This window comes from Pantherophis guttatus, chromosome 15 (genome assembly GCF_059756535.1).
Source record: "Pantherophis guttatus breed Tessera chromosome 15, ASM5975653v1, whole genome shotgun sequence".
Lineage (NCBI taxonomy): Eukaryota > Metazoa > Chordata > Lepidosauria > Squamata > Colubridae > Pantherophis > Pantherophis guttatus.
Genome location: NC_142077.1, coordinates 13879807 through 13897772, shown reverse-complemented (window position 1 = coordinate 13897772; position 17966 = coordinate 13879807). Strand labels below are relative to the sequence as shown.

At 49.1% G+C, this 17966-nt stretch overlaps 1 long non-coding RNA gene across 1 annotated transcript; it reads right to left on the bottom strand.

Annotated features, from left to right (window-relative positions):
- Window positions 1-13026: 13026 nt before the first annotated feature.
- LOC148111944 (uncharacterized) lies at window positions 13027-16474 on the bottom strand. The gene is made up of 3 exons (XR_015729987.1): window positions 16039-16474; window positions 15335-15461; window positions 13027-13339 (listed from the first exon to the last, which is right to left on the bottom strand). It is a non-coding gene; the product is annotated as an uncharacterized LOC148111944 (long non-coding RNA).
- Window positions 16475-17966: the final 1492 nt, after the last annotated feature.

Here is a 17966-nt window from a genome sequence, read left to right as displayed (position 1 = left end):
AGCCACAGGAGAGGAGGAGAGAGGAGAACAGCTAGAAGCCGAACTGGGAGCTGAGGGGTCTGCAGGAGATGCCCAGAGGCAGCAGAGACCCCCGGAGGCCGCAAGGCTGATGGAGCTGGTGGCAGAGCTGGAAGACAGGGCTGGGTTGAGGGTCTCGGGGGCAGGCAGAAACTCCTGCTGCTCCAGAGGCTGCAAGAGAGGAGCAACAGGAGGGGGAAGCCGGGGGCCACCAAGGCCAACTAGAGCTGGTCAGTGGCCGGTGGGTGGAGAAGTCGTCTTGGGGATGGTAGAACATGGGAGATAGATTGATAGGGCTGGAAGGGACTTTGGAGGTCTTCTAGTCCAACCCTCTGCTCAAGGCAGGAACTTTATACCATCCGGTTCTCTTGTCCACTTTGGAAACTTCCAGAGATGGAGCCATCACTCCTTTGGGAGGCAACCGATTCCATTGCTAGATTCTTCCTACTGTATGAAAAATGTCTCCTGACTTCTAGATTTGGTCTCTCTTTAACAAACTCCCCCCCCATTTCCTCTTCTCCTTCCCTCCAGTGCTCTGGAGATGAAGCCCCTCCCCTCTTCTCTGTCAGAGCCCCTAAAAGTGCCGGAAGATTCTATCATGGCTGCCCAATCCTTCCCACCTTGTCTCAGCCAGACATAGCAAACTCCCTCAACTGTCCATCAAGTGATTTAGACTCCAGACCTTAAATCATCTTTGTTCCTCTTTTCTTCAGAATCTCCACAACTTTTTCTTTTCTGGGGTGACCAGAATTGGACAAAGTATTCCGAGGGTGGTCTGACCAGTGAGACATAAAGCGGTACCAGCACTTCTCGCCATCTTGGATCTACCCCTCTTTTATTGCTGCCTAAGGCTGCCTTGGCCTCCTTTGTCAGCTGCAGCAGAGTTCTGGCAGATCCTCAAGTGCTTTGCCAGGAGATCCTTCCACAGGGACCACTGCTGAGCCAGGTGCCGCCCGTTCTGTAGCTAGGCATTGGGGATTCCTGCTAAGGATCCTGCAGATCCTGGCTTTTCTCACCAGTGAATGCATCTTGCTAGGTGGGGTCCAACGTTCACGTCTGTCAAGATCCTTCTGGATAATTGAGCTGATGTTCTAATAATTCCCACAAGCTCGGTGCCATCTGCAAACCTGATGACTTTCCTTTCTGTCCCCTCACGTAGGTCATTGAGGAAGAGGTGGAAGAGTCCTGGGCCCAAGGCAGAACCTTCAGGAACCCCACCGAATGCTTCCCCCCATGTAGATGTAGCTCCATGAAGGACCACTCACTGGGTCCGGTTGGTCAGCCACCTTAGGAATTTTGTGCCTGTATGGAATTGTATCCCGATTCTATCTCTCTCTTTGTCCTTTTCATATTTTGTTTTTTTTCTATTTTCATAAAAAGAGATTCAAAGAAGGAATTAAGCATTTCTGCATTCACTGTTCAGGTCATTCACACGTGGAATCCTTCCCAGTCTCTCTAGAAACTAGAAACAGATTAACAGAGTTGGAAGGGACCTTGGAGGTAATCTGGTCCAACCCCCTTCCCCCCAAGCTGGAGACCCTGCACCATTTCTGGCAGGTGGCAGTCCAGTCTCTTCTTGAAAGCTTCCAGTGATGAAGCTCCCACAACTTCTGAAGGCAACTTCTGTTCCATGGGTTGAATGCTCTCACTGTCAGAAAATTTCTCCTTATTTCCAGGTTGAATCTCTCCTTGTTCAGTTTCCATCCATTATTCCTTGTCCGGCCTTTGGGTGCTTTGGAAAACAGCTTGACCCCCTCCTCTCTGTGGCAGCCCTTCAAATATTGGAAGACTGCTATCATGTCTCCCCTGGTCCTTCTCTTCACTAGACCAGCCATGCCCAGTTCCTGCAACCGTTCATTGTATGTTTTAGCCTCCAGTCCCCTAATCCTCTTGGTTGCTCTTCTCTGCACTTTTTCTAGAGTCTCAACTTCTTCTTTATAGTGTGGGGACCAAAACTGGATGCAGTACTCTAGGTGTGGTCTTACTAAGGCTTTATAGGGTGGTATTAGTTCCTCTCTTGATCTTGATTGTATCCCTCTGTTAATGCAATTTAGGATTGCATAGGCTTTTTTTTTTGCTGCTGGCTCATATTTAACTGGTTGTCCACTAAGACTCCAAGATCCTCTCACAGTTACTGCTCTTAAGCCTGGTTTCACCCAGTCTATATGTCTACTTTTGGTTTTTCTTACCCAAGTGTCAGACTTTACTTTTCTCTACTTTGAATTTCATTGTGTTAGATCTCTCTTAGCTTGTTGGAGTCAGCTCTCCTAAAGACTCAACTCTCAGCCTGCTGGAGCATTGCTTGGACCAGAAGACCTCCAAGGTCCCTTCCAACCCTCTTGGACTGTTCCTGTTGGTTGAGTTCCCTGGGCTTGATGAAGTATGTTTGGGGGGCTCCCCAGAGGCCTAGAGCCAGAGGGGCTGAATGGGAGGTTTGCCAGTTTCTTTATGGGCTGAGAGTTGGGTCTGGTGTGGTGTGGATGTGCTGGTCTGACCGGTGGGAGAGGCCATCTATGGGGTGGTATGGGGTGTCTGCATGAGGATGTGGGGGAGCAAAAGGGCAGGTAGATGTTAGGCATGGCCTCCTCCTTCTCTTGCTTCCTCCTGAGAGGCTCTGGAGCAGCAGGAGCTTCTGCCTGCCTCCAAGACCCTCCACCCAGCCCTGTCCTCCCGTTCTGCCCCCCTGCCCCCTCAGCCTTGTGGCCTCTGGGGGTCTCTGCTCCCCCTCGGCCTCTCCTGGAGACCCCTGGGCTCCCCTCCAGCTTCTGGCTGCTCTCCTCTCTCCTCCTCTCCTGCAGGCTGTTCGGCCCCCGACTGCTCAGCCTATTCGGCTGCTCTGTTCTGGCTCCCAGATCCGGCTCTGGCCAGACTCACCTGGCACACGAGGTAGCAAGTCCCCCACCCCACCTCCCTCCCTCCCTCCCTCCCCCAATCCTCCCTCCTCTCCTGGACAGACAGTTGGACGTGATGCTCTTTCTATGGAGATATTTTAAACCAATAACCAATAGGCATCCTGGCCATTCCGACTCTGCTCAGCTCCAGTGGCTGCTTAAGGAGGAACAGACTGTGATTACAGCAAAGGAGGCTAGATTCTCCGCAGCAGTGCTGGAGATTCATGGGAAACACGGAATAATCCACCATAGCTATTTCACACAACTAAGGTAGCAAATCCTTTTGCATTACTCCTCCTTTGCATTTAATGACTGTGGGCCCCACAGTTTAAGGAGTGATATTATAATATGGTTAGGCCATGTGTAACTGACATTGGATGCCAAATTGTGATTTTAATATAGAGTTTATCTGTTTATTATTTCATTCTAGGATTTTTAACTGGATATTCCTTGAGTGTTTTTATTTGTTCTGATCTCTGGTCTTTGATGTAATAAACTTGATTTGATGCAATTCGATTTACCAAGAAGGGGACTAAAAAGACATATGATAAGAGTTGACTGTTCCCCATGTAGTGAATACTTTCCTCAGATAAAGGAACAATTCTTGTGTCTTAAAGAAATGCACCATCACTTTGAGGTTGCAGTGATCACATCTAAAAAAATAGGACAGAACCGACCTTTAATTGCTGGACAGGGGCCTGTTCATTCATTGCTGTTAAGTCTCTGTTACTGGTTGATAATGAATTGGAACAGCCTGCCCAAATCTGATGGCCTCCAGAGGTGAATTAATGCCTGGTCCTGATTCATGCTTGGCAACAAGTCCACCTTCCTCCGAGAAAGACCCAGATGTGTTTGCCAACACTGGTGCTGCTCCGTTTGTAGACCGGAGACCGAACCTTTGATGTTGTGTCTGCTGCTGCAGCCCCGGGAGACCTAAAATAACAGCGGAGCTCAACATTAGTGAGCAGATCCTTGGACTTTCACCTGGACCGGTAGCTCCCAGGAACTGCCCAGGCCCCTCTCCTCTTGAAGGGCATCTCAGCTCTCTGGATCTTGATGGAGGGAGCACAGAAATGGCCTCTCTGCCTTTTGATCTCCAACCTGGGAAGCAGAAATTTGTGGGCTGATTCCTCAAGGAAATCCTGCTCTTAATTGCAGCTTCTGAAGAGTTACTTAAAGATGTCAAGTGGGCTTTGGCTGCTATAACTATGGGTCTCCTTTCCTGAAACTCTTGCAAAAACCTTTATACCTTGCATAGATGAAGGATTTGTGAACTTTGTGTGTGTGTGTGTGTTTGTGTCTTGTGGTGCAATGGTCTTTTTTCTATACTTATCTTCTTTTCTTCTTTCTACTCCAGCTTAATTCAAGAAATTTAAAACTAATAATTAATAAATTTCAGTTGCCAGAGTTGACAAACACTGGATTAAACAGCATAGGAAGCCCACAATTTGGTTCCTTTGGGTTTACGTCCTCATGTTTTGCCTGAATCCAGTCCGCAAATGGCACACGAGTGGATGGCCTCCAGGAGCCCCTTCTCCCTTCCATCATCCAGCAGGTGCGTCGACTACAATTCCAAGAAGGCCCAGGGCTGGGTGGCCCATAGGTCACAAGCATCCACGATGATGCAATCAAAGCTCTGCTGGGAATTCTGGGAGTTGTAGTTGGACCTATCTGAAATTGCCAAGCTGAGGAAATCCATCCCAGGGACAGATTAAGACACCTCCTGGATCCCCTCCTGGAGATGGACTCCATGATTGCACCCAGGAGCTCTTTCCCCTCCCCCACTTCCTGCCTCCCTCCTCAGTTCCAGGAAAGAGGAAGAATCCCCTGCAACGAGTCATCCTGAGTGGCGGCCTCCCACTTGTGTGTCTTCTCCTGCCTCTGTTGCTCTGGACAAGCCCCTCAGAAGAACCCTCCAACCCTCCGCAAAAGGCCAAGAATGAAGACGTGGCTCAAGAGTTCTTAGCCTCCATCTTGAAATAGAGCCAGCTAACCAGCCCTGCCCCAAAGGGAGGGAGGGAGGGAGGGAGGGAGGGGTCCATGGGGTGTGGGCGATGGGGAGGTCCTTCCCTGATGACCTTCCAGCTTCTCAGCTCAGGGTCCAGCCAGGTGGGCGCAGGGCCAATGGCTCACCCGTCACTGACCCCCATGCCAGTTCCTGCTGCCCACATCAGGCAGGAAAGAGACACAAGGAAGGGACAATTTGACCGAAGGCGTTTCATCCTCCTAAAGAATCCCATCCCAGCTCCAGAGAGACTCCAGGCCCCTCAAAAGCCCATTGCATTCCGATGCCTTTGGACAATGGAGCCCAGACTTGGGCGATTCTTCCTTGGAGACCCTGAGAATCGAATGGAGGGAGGGGCGAGGGGAGCTGTGCCCAAGGCCAGACCCTCCCTTTCCCTTCTGCCTTTGTGGGCGACATCTGGGATGAGGCCTGGGGGCTCCTGAACGCCCCCCCCCCCACAAACCCGATCTCGGGGTCGGGTGTATAAGTTGCAGGTGAGGGGAGACGATTGAGACAACTGGGCCCTTCTTCACTCCCACAACTGTAGACAGCAACATCTGGAGACGGAGGGGCCTCCTCTGCTTTGGGGGAGGAGAGAAAAGATGCAGGTGCCCAGATTTGGGGGGGGGGGCAGAAATCCTCCTTTTGTTCGAGTTCAGGTGGACCCGGTTTCTCCCCTCCAGACCTTCTGGCTCTGGGGATCTGCAGAGGCCCCTTCCCCCTCCCTTCCTCCCTCAAACCTCTCAGACTGGCCGTCCTGCTAGATCCCTTCCTCTTCAACTGTGGCAGGGACCTCAATCTGGCCGGAGATGATTGACAGCTCCAGGGTATTTAGGATTGGTTTTGAGGTCCACTGTCTGGGTGGGGTTTGCTCTGCTGCGTAAGAGTTGTGTAAGGGAACTTCACAAATATGCTGAGGACACCTGGTGGCAGGTGATGGGGGAGGAAAACGGCAGGTAAAGAAATGACCAGATGGAGTGGGAAAGGGGGGGGCAGAGAGAGAGACCAAGGAATGGCCGGAAGACTTGGGGTCCCTTCTGAAGAGGGAAACCTTCTCCCTGGTTTGACCTCTGAAGCTTTGAGCAGGTCAGGCTGATTCCTCTTCAGTCCTTTGCAGTTCCAGACTCCCCCAAAGGGAAAGGAAGGGGAAGGGGTTTCTCTCCTCTCCCCCTCCTCTTTCCAGGCAGCGACCCGGATCGCCTGGACAGGAGGCCACCCAGAAGTGACACCTTCTCTTCATTGATGGATGAGACTGACTGGACTCCCCTCTCATGCACAACATCCCTCGGAGGGTCAGTGCAGAAGAATAAAATATACAACAACCAAGAAAAGGACCCCCAAGTCTTCCCTGGCTATGGAGGGCAGCTCCCCTCTTCTCATCCAGCCTCACCCCAACCTCTTCCCAGGGCAGAAATCTGTGAAATGAAACGTGTGTGTGTGTGTGTGTGTGTGTGTGTGTGTGTGTGTGTGTGTGTGTGTGTGTGTGTGTGTGTGTGTGTGTGTGTGTCCAGCTGCTTCCAGTCCCAGAGGAGGAATTGGGGGTTCTAAATTGGGGGAGGAAGCTTTGATTTCGGACTTTGGAGGTGGGAAGGACAAGAATCAGAGGAAGCACCAATGGGAATTCTCCCTGCTTGAGCGTCATCAGTCTCCGGGCAGAGTCCTTTGTGGCTTCACCTGGAGGAGGAGGGAGTTCATAGCAGAGAGAGAAGCGGAGAAATGTGTGTGTGTGTATGTGGGGGGGGGGGGAAATCTGTTCGGTATTTTGGGGGGGGGAGCAGCTCAAGGGGGTTCATGGCAGCCCTAGACGGGACCCTCCACTTTCTTAGCTCCCTTCAGGAGTCTCAGCCAGGGATTCCCGCTTCCCCCCTTCTTATCCCCCCCCCCCATTGACATCCCCAACAGCGGTTCTTGAACCCAAAACCGAGCTCTTATTTGCGGTGGGTCCGAAACCCCCACAGACCCTCCGGCAGCCCCTTTGCCAGGAAGGGAGCGAAAGGCAGGAGCTTCCGGGAGGGGCAGGGAGGGACCCCCGGGGGTTGGGGGAGGGGCACTTCCAATCATAAAGTGTGTGTGTGTGTGAAGGCGCCCAAGGACTCCCCAGGCAGCCCTCTCAGAGACCCCCAAGGCCTCGCTGGCTGTGGGGCTGCGCCTCCCCTTCAGCCATCCACTGCGGCCCCACTCCACGCCGGATCGGGGGAGGGAGGGCAAAAGGAAGCCCACCCTCCCCTCCAGGGCTGGCATGAACCCCCCTTGAGCTGCGGCCCCCAAGACTGAAAATATCCCCCTCCCCCTTCCTCCGCTTCTCTCTCTGCGCCCAACTCTCCCCTCCATCAGGTGAAGTCAAGGGAGACTCTGCCCGGAGACCGATGACGCCGCAGAAGGGAGAAATCTCATTGGTTCTTACGCTTTTCTGGGCACGTCCTAGGCAGAAATCTTCATCTGTGAAATGAAACGTGTACGTGTGTATGTGTGCGTGTGTGCGTGTCCTGGCCAGATGCTTCCAGCCCCAGAGGAGGGATCGGGGGTCTGAACTGGGGGGGAGGAAGCGTCGATCTCGGACTTTGGAGGTGGGAAGGGCCAGAACCAGCGGCTGCACCAATGAGAATTCTCCCTGCTTGAGCGTCATCGGTCTCCGGGCAGAGTCCTTTCTGGCTTCACCTGAACCCCTCCCCCTTTCTTCACCCCCTCCCTCCGATTCCGCCTGTGCGGTTGCGGGGCCCGTCGAGCTTCTGGCTCCTTTCCTTCCCTTCCCTTCCCTTTCCTTTCCTTCCCTTCCCTTCCCTTCCCTTCCCTTCCCTTCCCTTCCCTTTCCTTTCCTTTCCTTTCCTTTCCTTTCCTTTCCTTTCCTTTCCTTTCCTTTCCTTCCCTTCCCTTCCCTTCCCTTCCCTTCCCTTCCCTTCCCTTCCCTTTCCTTTCTGTCCTTCTTCTATCTGCCTTTCCCTTTCCCCTTTCTTTACTACCTTTATTTTCTATTTTATGCCATGATAATCTGAATAAAAAATAATAAAAAGGAGCCTTTTCTTTTAAGAGCGCTTCTTGTTCCACAGCTGGAATATGCAAATTTCCCTTGGAGGAAAACTGGCAAAATGTCTTCCTGACCCACAGAAAGGGGGGGGGGGGTTTCCTTCACATTTGGGGTTGAGGGGCAGAGAATCCACAAAGCACCATCCCTCTTTGGGGCATCTTCAGCGACATCCCAAAGGTGCTTTTCAAAAGACAACTGGAATTTCTTGGGTTTTTTCCCTTGAAAACGTTTCGTTTCTCATCCAAGAAGCTTCTTCGGTTCTGACTGAATGGTGGGGAATGGAAGGATCTCTCCTCCTTGCAGCCGTTTGGTGGTTAGCATTGTGAAGGTCAGCCGTGGGCTCTCTGAGAGGCCTTGACGCCACTGGGGGTTCATCTGCACCCTCAGGGTCCCCTGAATCAGAGGGCAAATGGGGGGGGGAAACCTCCTTGGAATTGGGGAAAGGACCCTGTTGCTGTCTTCGGAGAGAGCAAAGTCCACCCTCTGGACAGAGGAGACCCCTGGTTGGAAAGAGGGTCAAAGAGGCCATGTATGTTAAAACAGAACAGCCCCCTCTCAACAGAGGGGGAGGGGGAGGACCCCACCTCTCTTCTGTCTACCAGACCGTCCTGAGGACGTGGGGTTTGGGGGGGGGGCAGTCCGTGTGCAAGGAGTCAGCCGGGTCTCTGCAGGTTTCCAGAATTGAGAGGATTTCTCCCAGCCTGACCTGCTTTCTGCCTTCATCCCCCAATGCAGCAGGCAGGAAGAGTCCTTGGTGGGAGGAGGGGACCCCAGAGACCCCCTGGGCTCCTCTTTCCAGGACAAGTTTAACATTGGGGCCCTTTCACCCAATTCCTGCAATGCACAAGGGGCAGAACTCCTGGCTGACCCACAAGTACGACCACCTGGGATCGGGAAAGAGAGGTTTCACAGGAGTGATTGGAGGAAGTCCAGATTGTTCTCCCTGCAACACTGAGAAAATGCCCTGTTTTAACAAGACAAACTGACTGGCATCGATCAAAGACATTAATCGCCTTTATTGTGGCTCATGAAGAATTGTTTTCTCTTTTCGGAGACTTTTCATGGAGTCCCATTTTCTGAAGGAAACTGCAGGCCTTCACCAAATAGTGACAGTTGTGAGCCAGAGGACAAAGTAATAGCATTAATATTTTGTTTGGAAAATCAGAATTTAGGTTTCGAGAGAAGCTACCGTATATTCCAGAACAGGACAAAATATTGTACATATGTTTGTCTTCCAGTTCTTATAATCTCAATGATCCTTTAGGACAATTGTTGAACAGGGAGGGCAAATTATAATTTAAAGGAATCGAGGAATAGTGACAATAATGGAAAATGCAATCGGTCAATTAAAATCCAAAGAATAAAATGTGTAGCTATTCCCAGCTTTCCCCCCAAAGTTTGGTCAGAAGAGGTCAAGGAGCAGCTGAGGTCCCCTTAGTGTTACCTGCTTCCATCCTCCAATTCCTCTGCCTTTCAGATGGGGATGGGCAACCAGAGTTTGACAGGCGTCCCCCAAGGTCTCTGCCACCTGATGTGGTTGCAAAGAGGGAAAGTCAAATGTAACCCAGACTTGGGGTGCTTAAAAGCAGAGTGCCAGTCTCTGCCGAAGCTTCTTTCCACGAAGGCTTCTGGGGCTACCGGAGCATTTTTAGGAAACACAGGCTGGGTGAGGGCATCTCAGGGCTTTCTCCAGAAGTGAGGCTTCCTGCTGAAAAAGGCAAAGGGCCAAAGGTGGAGGAGAAGTCATTGTGGGCAAGGAAAGATGAACTGGGACCTCTGTGGTTGTTGAATTTAATTTTAAATGTCTAGTCGGTGACCAGTGACCTGCTGGATCCCCTTTTCTGATCTGCTTCCTTCCCAGGTTCTCCCTCAGCTCCTTCAATGAGGTTGGGGGGGGGGCTCCTGCTGTGTTGCTTCCCCTCAAACGCTGGGCAGACCCTCAGAGGGAGCCCTGATGGATGACCCCATGTAGCCCCGTCCACAATCAGCCCAGGAGAGGTTTCAGGACCTTTTGTGTGACGTCACAATCTTGCATCCAGCTGTGGAGAGATGGGGGGGGTGTCCCCTCAGAGACCTCCCAGGAACTGTGGGTCTTTCAAGATGGAGAGTCAGAAGCTGGAAGAGACATCCGGAGAGTCCCAGGAAAAGTCTGTGGAGGGAAAAGGAAAAACTGGAGTGAAAGACCTTGGAAAGACGAGCTGAAAGACTTGGGGAGGGGGGAAGAGAAGGAGAGGAAAGGAGGGAGAAAAAGGAGGAAGGAGGGAAGAGAAAATACAAGGAAAGGAGGCTTAACTGCCTTTATGTCCTTGAACTGGGAAGACTGCAGGAGTTTCTTGCAGGCACTGGAGATAATCTTTGGATCTCTCTGTCCAAGGTCAAAGGGATCAAGTGGATCACTCAGCTCCATCACAACCCACCATCTCCCCTCCCTCTCTTCTCTATCCTGGATCCTCTAGTTCTAGCCCATTTCTTTTCTTTTATAGAACCGACCGGCTTCCCTCAGTTTCCCTTTGAGATTTTGAGATTTTGAGGTGGGAGGTTTGGGGCAGCTGGGAAGGAGAGATGCTGTCCGGTAGAAGAATTGGAGGGAAGATCAGATTTCAAATTTTTTTTGGTCCAGAGCTGGTAAATCTCCTTCCCTGAAAGTGCCCAACAGATGGAAAGAGGTCCAGGGGTGAGGGAGGGGGCATTCTTTAAGGGGGGGCATCTGTGGCCCCTGCAGAGCTCCCCATTCCCTCCAATAAACCCCAACACCCTCTGTGGCCCTTTGGAATTTCCTCCCCCCAGAACCCAGATTGGCCCCTGAAGTAACAATTGCGCAAGACCATCCTTAGTTCAGGGGGCTGAATGAGAGATTTTGATTTCTTCTGCACACTGAGGAGATTTCAGAAGTTTAGAGTTCCTTCTGAGCTAACCTGCTTGTCTTTCACTTCTACTTGAAATTGGGGTGAGGGAGAAGAGAGAACCCCAAGATCGTTGAAATAAGCATCAGCTCCTCTCCATAGTTTCCCAGGCAATAACCAGGGTCCCCATGCAGCCAGGCTGGGCTGCCCCAGTTGAGATGCCCTGGAAACAGGCAGGAGGTCCTGAGTCCAGACTGGGATGGAAGCCCCGAAGTTGCCTTTGACCTGGGAGCCTCTGGATGGAGCTTGGCGCTGGGTCCTCTGGAAATTGGCCGCCCTTCAGGTCTCTTGGTTGTCGTCCTTAAGCAGATCCTGGCAGTTTAGAGGAGATTGGGGGTCATCTTGCTTGAGATGGATGCTTTTTAGGCTGTGCCTTTATGGTTTTGTTTAATTCTCTTGAATTAATAATAAAACTTAAAATCTCTTTTTTCACTGGGGAGAGTAGAGTAGAGTAGAGTAGAGTAGAGTAGAGTAGAGTAGAGTAGAGTAGAGTAGAATAGAATAGAATAGAATAGAATAGAATAGAATAGAATAGAATAGAATAGAATAGAATAGCTGTGCCTAAGTCCAGACCCTCCCCCATTTCCCCCTTTGCCTTTGTGGAGAGCGGCTGGGCTAAGTCCTAGGGACTCCAGAACCTTGCCTCCCTCCCCCCCTCCCCCGCCATATCTCGGGGTCAGGTTTATTGGGAAGTTGCAGATGGGAGGAGGGGTGATTGAGACAACTCAGCCCTTTTTCACTCCCACAACTAGGCAGCAACATCTGGAGAAGGAGGGGCTTCCTCTGTCTTGGGAGAGGATAGAAAAGATGGCAGGTGCTCAGATTCGGGGGGGCATGAAATCCTCCTTTTGTTGGAGTTCAAGTGGACCCAGATCCTCCCCGTCAGACCTTCCGGCTCTGGAGATCTGCAGAGGCCCCTCCACCTCCCTTCCTTGGCCAAACCTCTCAGACTGGCCGTCCCGCTGGATCCCTTCCTCTTCAACTGGTCCCATCACCTGGCTCTGCAAAGCGCAGAGTTCGCCCGAAGCCTGGAGCAGCGGCAAGGAAAATAGGGAGCCACATCCTGCTTCCTCCCCAGAGGTAAAAAAGAACTCTGGGGACTTCGCAGAGGGCTCTACCTGCCCTCGCCGGCTCTGTCTCAAGTTTCCTTATGGAAACGGAGTTTTTCGAGCCGCCTTTCAGGTGTAAAGGCGGCTCTTTACGGGCGATGGGGCTGGCGGTCTCAAAGGACCGTTTGGCGGCGACGGAAGCCAGACCGGAAGCCCACTCACCACAGTTTTCAAACCAGCTTTAGAATAAAAGCCAAATGGGAGACTTTGAGACAATCATCGGAAGATTGTGAGTTCTAGCTCTGCCTTAGGCAGGAAAGCCAGTTGGGGGAGTTTGGGCCAAGGTCCAGGAGGCTCTGAGTTCTAATCTTCCCACAGGCATGAAAATTTCCTGGGGGACTTTGGGCCAATCCCCAGGAGACTCTTGAGTTCCAGTCCCGCCTTAGTGCTTTTTGATTGCGGGTGTGAAAGTTGGAAATATTTTCTCAGGTTAATGTGGGAGACCAGAATTGGGGATTCCTAGAGTGTGAGATGGCTGAGTGTCCAATATTGTGTGGTTTGATGGAGGAAAGTGAAATTGTGGGGAAAACACCACTTCCATGTTGGGCAATGCCATAAATCTCTCTGCCTTCTGCTTGTGGGAGAACCAGAGGGATTTGTGTGGTCACTGTGAATCTTAGATTGACCTTGGTCTTATCTCCTTAAAATAGAATTTGCAAATAATTCACAATTAGGAGCCATTCTGAAAGCTAAACATTGATTCCCAATTCATCATCAATCTGTGTGGTTGGAGAGCAGAACAGCTTCCATGGGTGCCTCTCCCTAGAAACCTGAAAGTGCCCCCCCCTCTATTCACCCCCTTCTTGGACCTGGATAAATATTATGCAGCATTGAAGGTTTGTGACCTGGTCAGTGATGCGGCTGCCTTTAGACAGGATCCCCTCAACCTCCTCCTGGGGAGAGTCTCCAGCTCCCCTTTCTCTGGGCATCTTCTCCAGCCCTTCACAGACAAGACAAGCTTGGAAGAGGAGCAGAGAAATTGCTTTAGGTAGAAATTATAGAGTGGAAAATTAAAGGACCTGAAATCTACTATTTTAATTCTACGGTTGATGAAAGAAAAAAAGTACAGTGGCAATTTCTTAAAACACTTTAATATTTATTTATTATTTTGGTGTGAAGCACATACAAAAAAAAACCCCAAACCAATCCCAAACTGAAATCCCAGAAGCTCTTCTGCTGAACACTTTCTGCAAAGGAGGTTTTTATGAGGAAATCAACAAAGAATTATATAAGAGGGATGAAGATTTCCCTCCCCAGCTGAGAGCCAGTCAAACATGGCATTTCACATCATTCCGGCATTTTCACGGAGAGGATCAGGCAATCAGGCTGTTCCCGCAGCTTCCTCCCGGCCTCTTTTCCTCCTCACTCTCTCTCTCACACACTTTTAGCTGTAGGAACAAGTGCCCAAATTATTTTTTATAAGGTGTCACATTCAATAGTTGTTGCTGAACAGAAAATTTCTCTGAATGACTCTTACAGAGTTCTCTTTATTTTGCTGAAAGGGAAGAGAGCTAGAAGAATTCCAGTCATTCATTTGAAACATATAGAAATGATTTTCTTTTCCTGCATACTATCAAAATGGAAAGAATTCATATCTCCTTTCAAATAAAAGAAACTTTAATAATTATTCCACTATCATAATGGTGTTATATCTCATATTTTTACATTTGTTCTGCCTGTGAGCTGATCCTTTGTGTTGAGGTCTGGCCTCAGAAGGATAATGTAGCACTTGGGGATGAAGATGCAGACCAGCAGACCAGCACTGGAGGCCAGGATGGAGAAGACCTGCACAGCCACCATGGATTTCCCTTTGGTGCTCAGGTAGGTGGGCACAAAAGTCACCCAGACACTGCAGAAGACCAGCATGCTGAAGGTGATCAGCTTGGCTTCGTTGAAGGCCCCAGGCAGGTTCCTGGCCAGGAAAGCCACCGTGAAGCAGATGGCAGCCAGGAAGCCCATGTAGCTGAGGGTGACGTAGAACATGACAACGGCCCCTTCGTTGCATTGCAGGATGATCTCTGCAGGCTGGGAGTGGAGATCAGAATCAGGGAAGGGGGGAGAAACTCCCAGCCAGATGGAGCAGATGATAATTTGGACAGCAGAAGAAGAAAGGATGATGGAGTTGGCCAAGCTCTTCCCCAACCATCTCTTCACTCGGTTTCCTGGTTTTGTGGCCAGGAAGGCCAGCACCACCGTGATGGTTTTGGCCAAGAGAGAAGAAACGGCCACTGAGAAGATGATGCTGAAAACTGTTTGTCGGAGAAGGCAGGTGGCTTTCCTTGGTTGACCAATGAAGAGAGAAGGAGACAAGAAGCAAAGCAGGAGGGAGACCAGGAGGATGTAGGAGAGGTCCCTGTTGTTGGCTTTGACAATGGGAGTTTCTCGGTATTTAATGAAGATGATTAAAACAAGGCCTGTGATTAAGAACAAGAGTAGGGCAAAAGAGACCAGGATGATGCCCAGAAGTTCTTCATAAGACAGAAAGATTATAATTTTGGGGATACATTGGACTCTGTCCTCATTTGGATATTTATCATCTGGGCACTTGGTGCATTTTTCGGTATCTGAGAAAGCAAAAAAAGCAAAATTTCTTTAATATTCTGTCCTTTTATCTTACAGAAAATACCATCTTTGGATAACAGCTGATACCCCAGGCATTTTCCAAGAAGTATTTCTTAACAATTTCATTGAACAGTCACTCCTTTGAAATGGCATAAGGTCTCCTGCTTGAGAAGGGAGTAGGACTAAATGACCTCCAAGCTCCTTTCCAGCTCTGTTCTGATTGATTGATTGATTGATTGATCTACATGACTGGCAGAATATTTGTGTAATGAGTTCCCCCCATAACTATCCACAGCACCACATTATGGACCAGTGACACCTTCTCAGTGATCCTCAAGGGGAGGATCCAATATACAGATTACAGATTAACAGAGTTGGAGGGGACCTTATAGGTCATCTAGTCCACTCCTCCCTGCCTAAGCAGAGACCCTACACCATTTCTGACAAATGGCAGTCCAGTCTCCTCTCAAAAGCTTCCAGTAATGAAGCTCCCAGAACTTCTGAAGGCCTTTCAGAAGGTGGACGTATAACAATTCATCAATTTTCAAAGAACTCAAATGTTCCTAGAAAGATGAATTTAGCAGCACATATCCAAAATGAAAAGCAGAAGAGATATTTCCTCTGCTGTTAGTAAAGCTTGCCCACTCTGCCACCCCCTCCTCCCATCTCTTTCCCAGCTCCTCCTTCAAAGTCTTTTTGATTTACTTCCATTTAGATAAGAAATTGTGCAGGTTAAAAATAAAAAACCAGGTGAGCTTCAATCTGTCTTTTAATTTGGGTCGAATTCCATAAAGCCTCCCATTTTCCTCTCCGTGAACCACCTTCCTGAGTGGAGAAGGTCCCCTCCGGACAAGGAACGCAGTCATAGCAGCAAACTGGCTCTCCTTCTCGAGCCCTCTTGACAAATCCAGGATGGCAACTTTCCACACATTTGGACTGAGGCAGGGACTAATCAGAAAAACAAAGAATGCCAAGGAAAAGGTGTTAGGACTCTCCGTCCATGGAAAATGGAGGGAGAAATGGATGGAGACAAGTAGCCTCTGGTCTTCACTGGGGTAAATAGGAAACCTCTGACTACTCCTAAACAGATGCAGGAGGTAAAACAACTGGCAGATTCTTCATTTAGTTCCTTTTGCTTTCGGAATTTAACATTACAATAAAATAATTTTCTATTTACTAAAGTCTAGACACATGGAATTGATTCTTTCTAAGTATGATGATATATTTTTAATAAAACTGATAACAAAGTTTACTGTAAAAGATTTAGGAAATTTTATTCTATTAGGTTTTTTAATATGAAATTAAACTGTGATGGAGAAAGAAACCTCTGACCAGTAAGATCTTGAAAGGTTTCCATAAAACATGGCAAAGCCACTCCACTTAGGTCCCGTCTCTTGAAGAGCTTCCATGAGATGACACCACCTGGCATGGGAGGCCAACCACCCTGGAGACTCCGGGCTTTGCCCACTTGAAATGGGACCTCAGGCTTTGGAAAACAGAGAAAAGACACCAAAATTTCTCTCACCTTATTGAGCAACTTTAGCCGTGAAAGAGCACCTTTTTTGATAAAAAGTCTCTGTCTTTGAGAATACACCAGAAACTCTTCCTTGACATCCTCCTTGGGGAGAACCAAGAAGATTCTGATGCCCAGATCTGCTGTTATCTCTCCATTTTGGTCCAAGTACAGTTTGCTATCAGAAATATTCCAAAATTCATTCTTCTCCAGAAAGGGATGAAACTAGAATGGGAACATCCAAGAATTTGAAAAACAGAAAACTTTATTTCTTATCCCACATTGAATCTTTCTTCCACTATTGTCTAATCTCCAAATATGGTTAAATAGGTTACAAATACTGCCATAATCTTCATAAGTGAATGAAAAGCTTTGAGAAAGATTTGTCCATCATATACTGACAAAGCATAAAGAAAATATAATTGACACAATTGGTCAATTATAGGGAACATTCTAGAGCAGATGACAAATAAAATGAACAGAGGGAAAAAAAGATGATTCACAAACTCTTTGAAAACAGGAGGTTGATTCCCAGAAAGCATGGGTTGATCAAGAAGAAAGTTGTCAGGCTAATCTTCTCCCTGGTCATCCTGATGGAAAACACCTCCAGATGGAGAGTGGCTGGCTCTGGAGAATTTGATCGCTGAAGAGGGAGCCGGGCTTAGAGAGGGGAGAGGCACTACCGATCAGTGTTTAGTTCTTCATCAACTGATGGAAAAATACATATCAAATAGACCTGCATCATTCTACGCCTGCTTTATAGATCTCAAGGCAGCCTTTGATACGGTTCCCAGGACTAAGCTATGGGAGAAGCTGGAAGCTGCCTCAATTGACCACAGGCTTCTTCATCTATTACGTGCCCCACATACTAAGACATCCCTCAAGGTGAGGTGTGATATGCAGGGGTCCCTCTCGAAGTCAGTTAAAACTCAAAAGGGGGTTAAACGGGGGCATTTTGCCCCCCCTGCTTTTCAACTGTTACATAACTGGCATGGTAAAATGGCTGAACAAACCAAATAACCCCCCCACCCAAAAAAATAGGTGACCGAAGCATCGCCCTCCTGCTCTATGCAGATGCCCCTGTGATCCTCTCCAGGACACCAGAGGGCCTTAAAAGAGCCTTGCGAGCCCTTCTCCAGCACTGTAATTACAATCAACTGGGCATCGATGATGAGAAAACAAAGATCAAAAAGGCCAAAACTTGATTCATGGTATCTAAAGGCCCACAAAATAGAGCAGGGAAGCCCCTTCAGATCCCTGGGGGTGGCCATTCAGGCCAAGGGTTCAAGAGAGATGCAGCAGAGTATAAGATGCACCTACCTTTTTTGGTGAGGAAAAGAAGAAAAAGAAATCTCCCTCTGCCTCTGAGCAATTTTGCCTCATTGCAGCAAACAGCAAACAGCCTGCTTTATTTTCATTTTCGTTTTCAGCATAGCTTGATTAGCACAAGGAGAAAAAAATCTGCCCAGCAATTTACCTCTTTGCAGTAATGTAGCAGAGCCCTGCGCAAAACAACTGAGAGCAAATCAGCTGAGAATTGGGAGGCCGATCCAAACAACTTGTGCTAATTAGGCTGTGCTGAAGCTGAAAAGAGCTGTTTTTTCTTGCTGTTTGCTTGCAAGGAGGCAGAGGGCAAAGGGTGGGGGCCAGTGGGTGGGCAGGGCTATATTTGGTGTATAAGACCCATCTAAATTTTCACCCCCTTTTAGTGGGGAAAAGGTGCATTTTATACTCTGAAAAATACGGTAACTGGAAACAGAATCTGAGTCAGCAGGAAGATGTTCATGTAAAGAAGGCAAATGCAGCCATCATTTCAGGAAGTATCAGGAAGTGACCATTCTGGTTTGGGGAGACCCCAACTCAAGGACCACGTCCCCTCGCAGGCACCACACTTGGAGGAGAATTTGCTGTTTTAGAGCTGAGCCAGTGAAGCAGAGAAG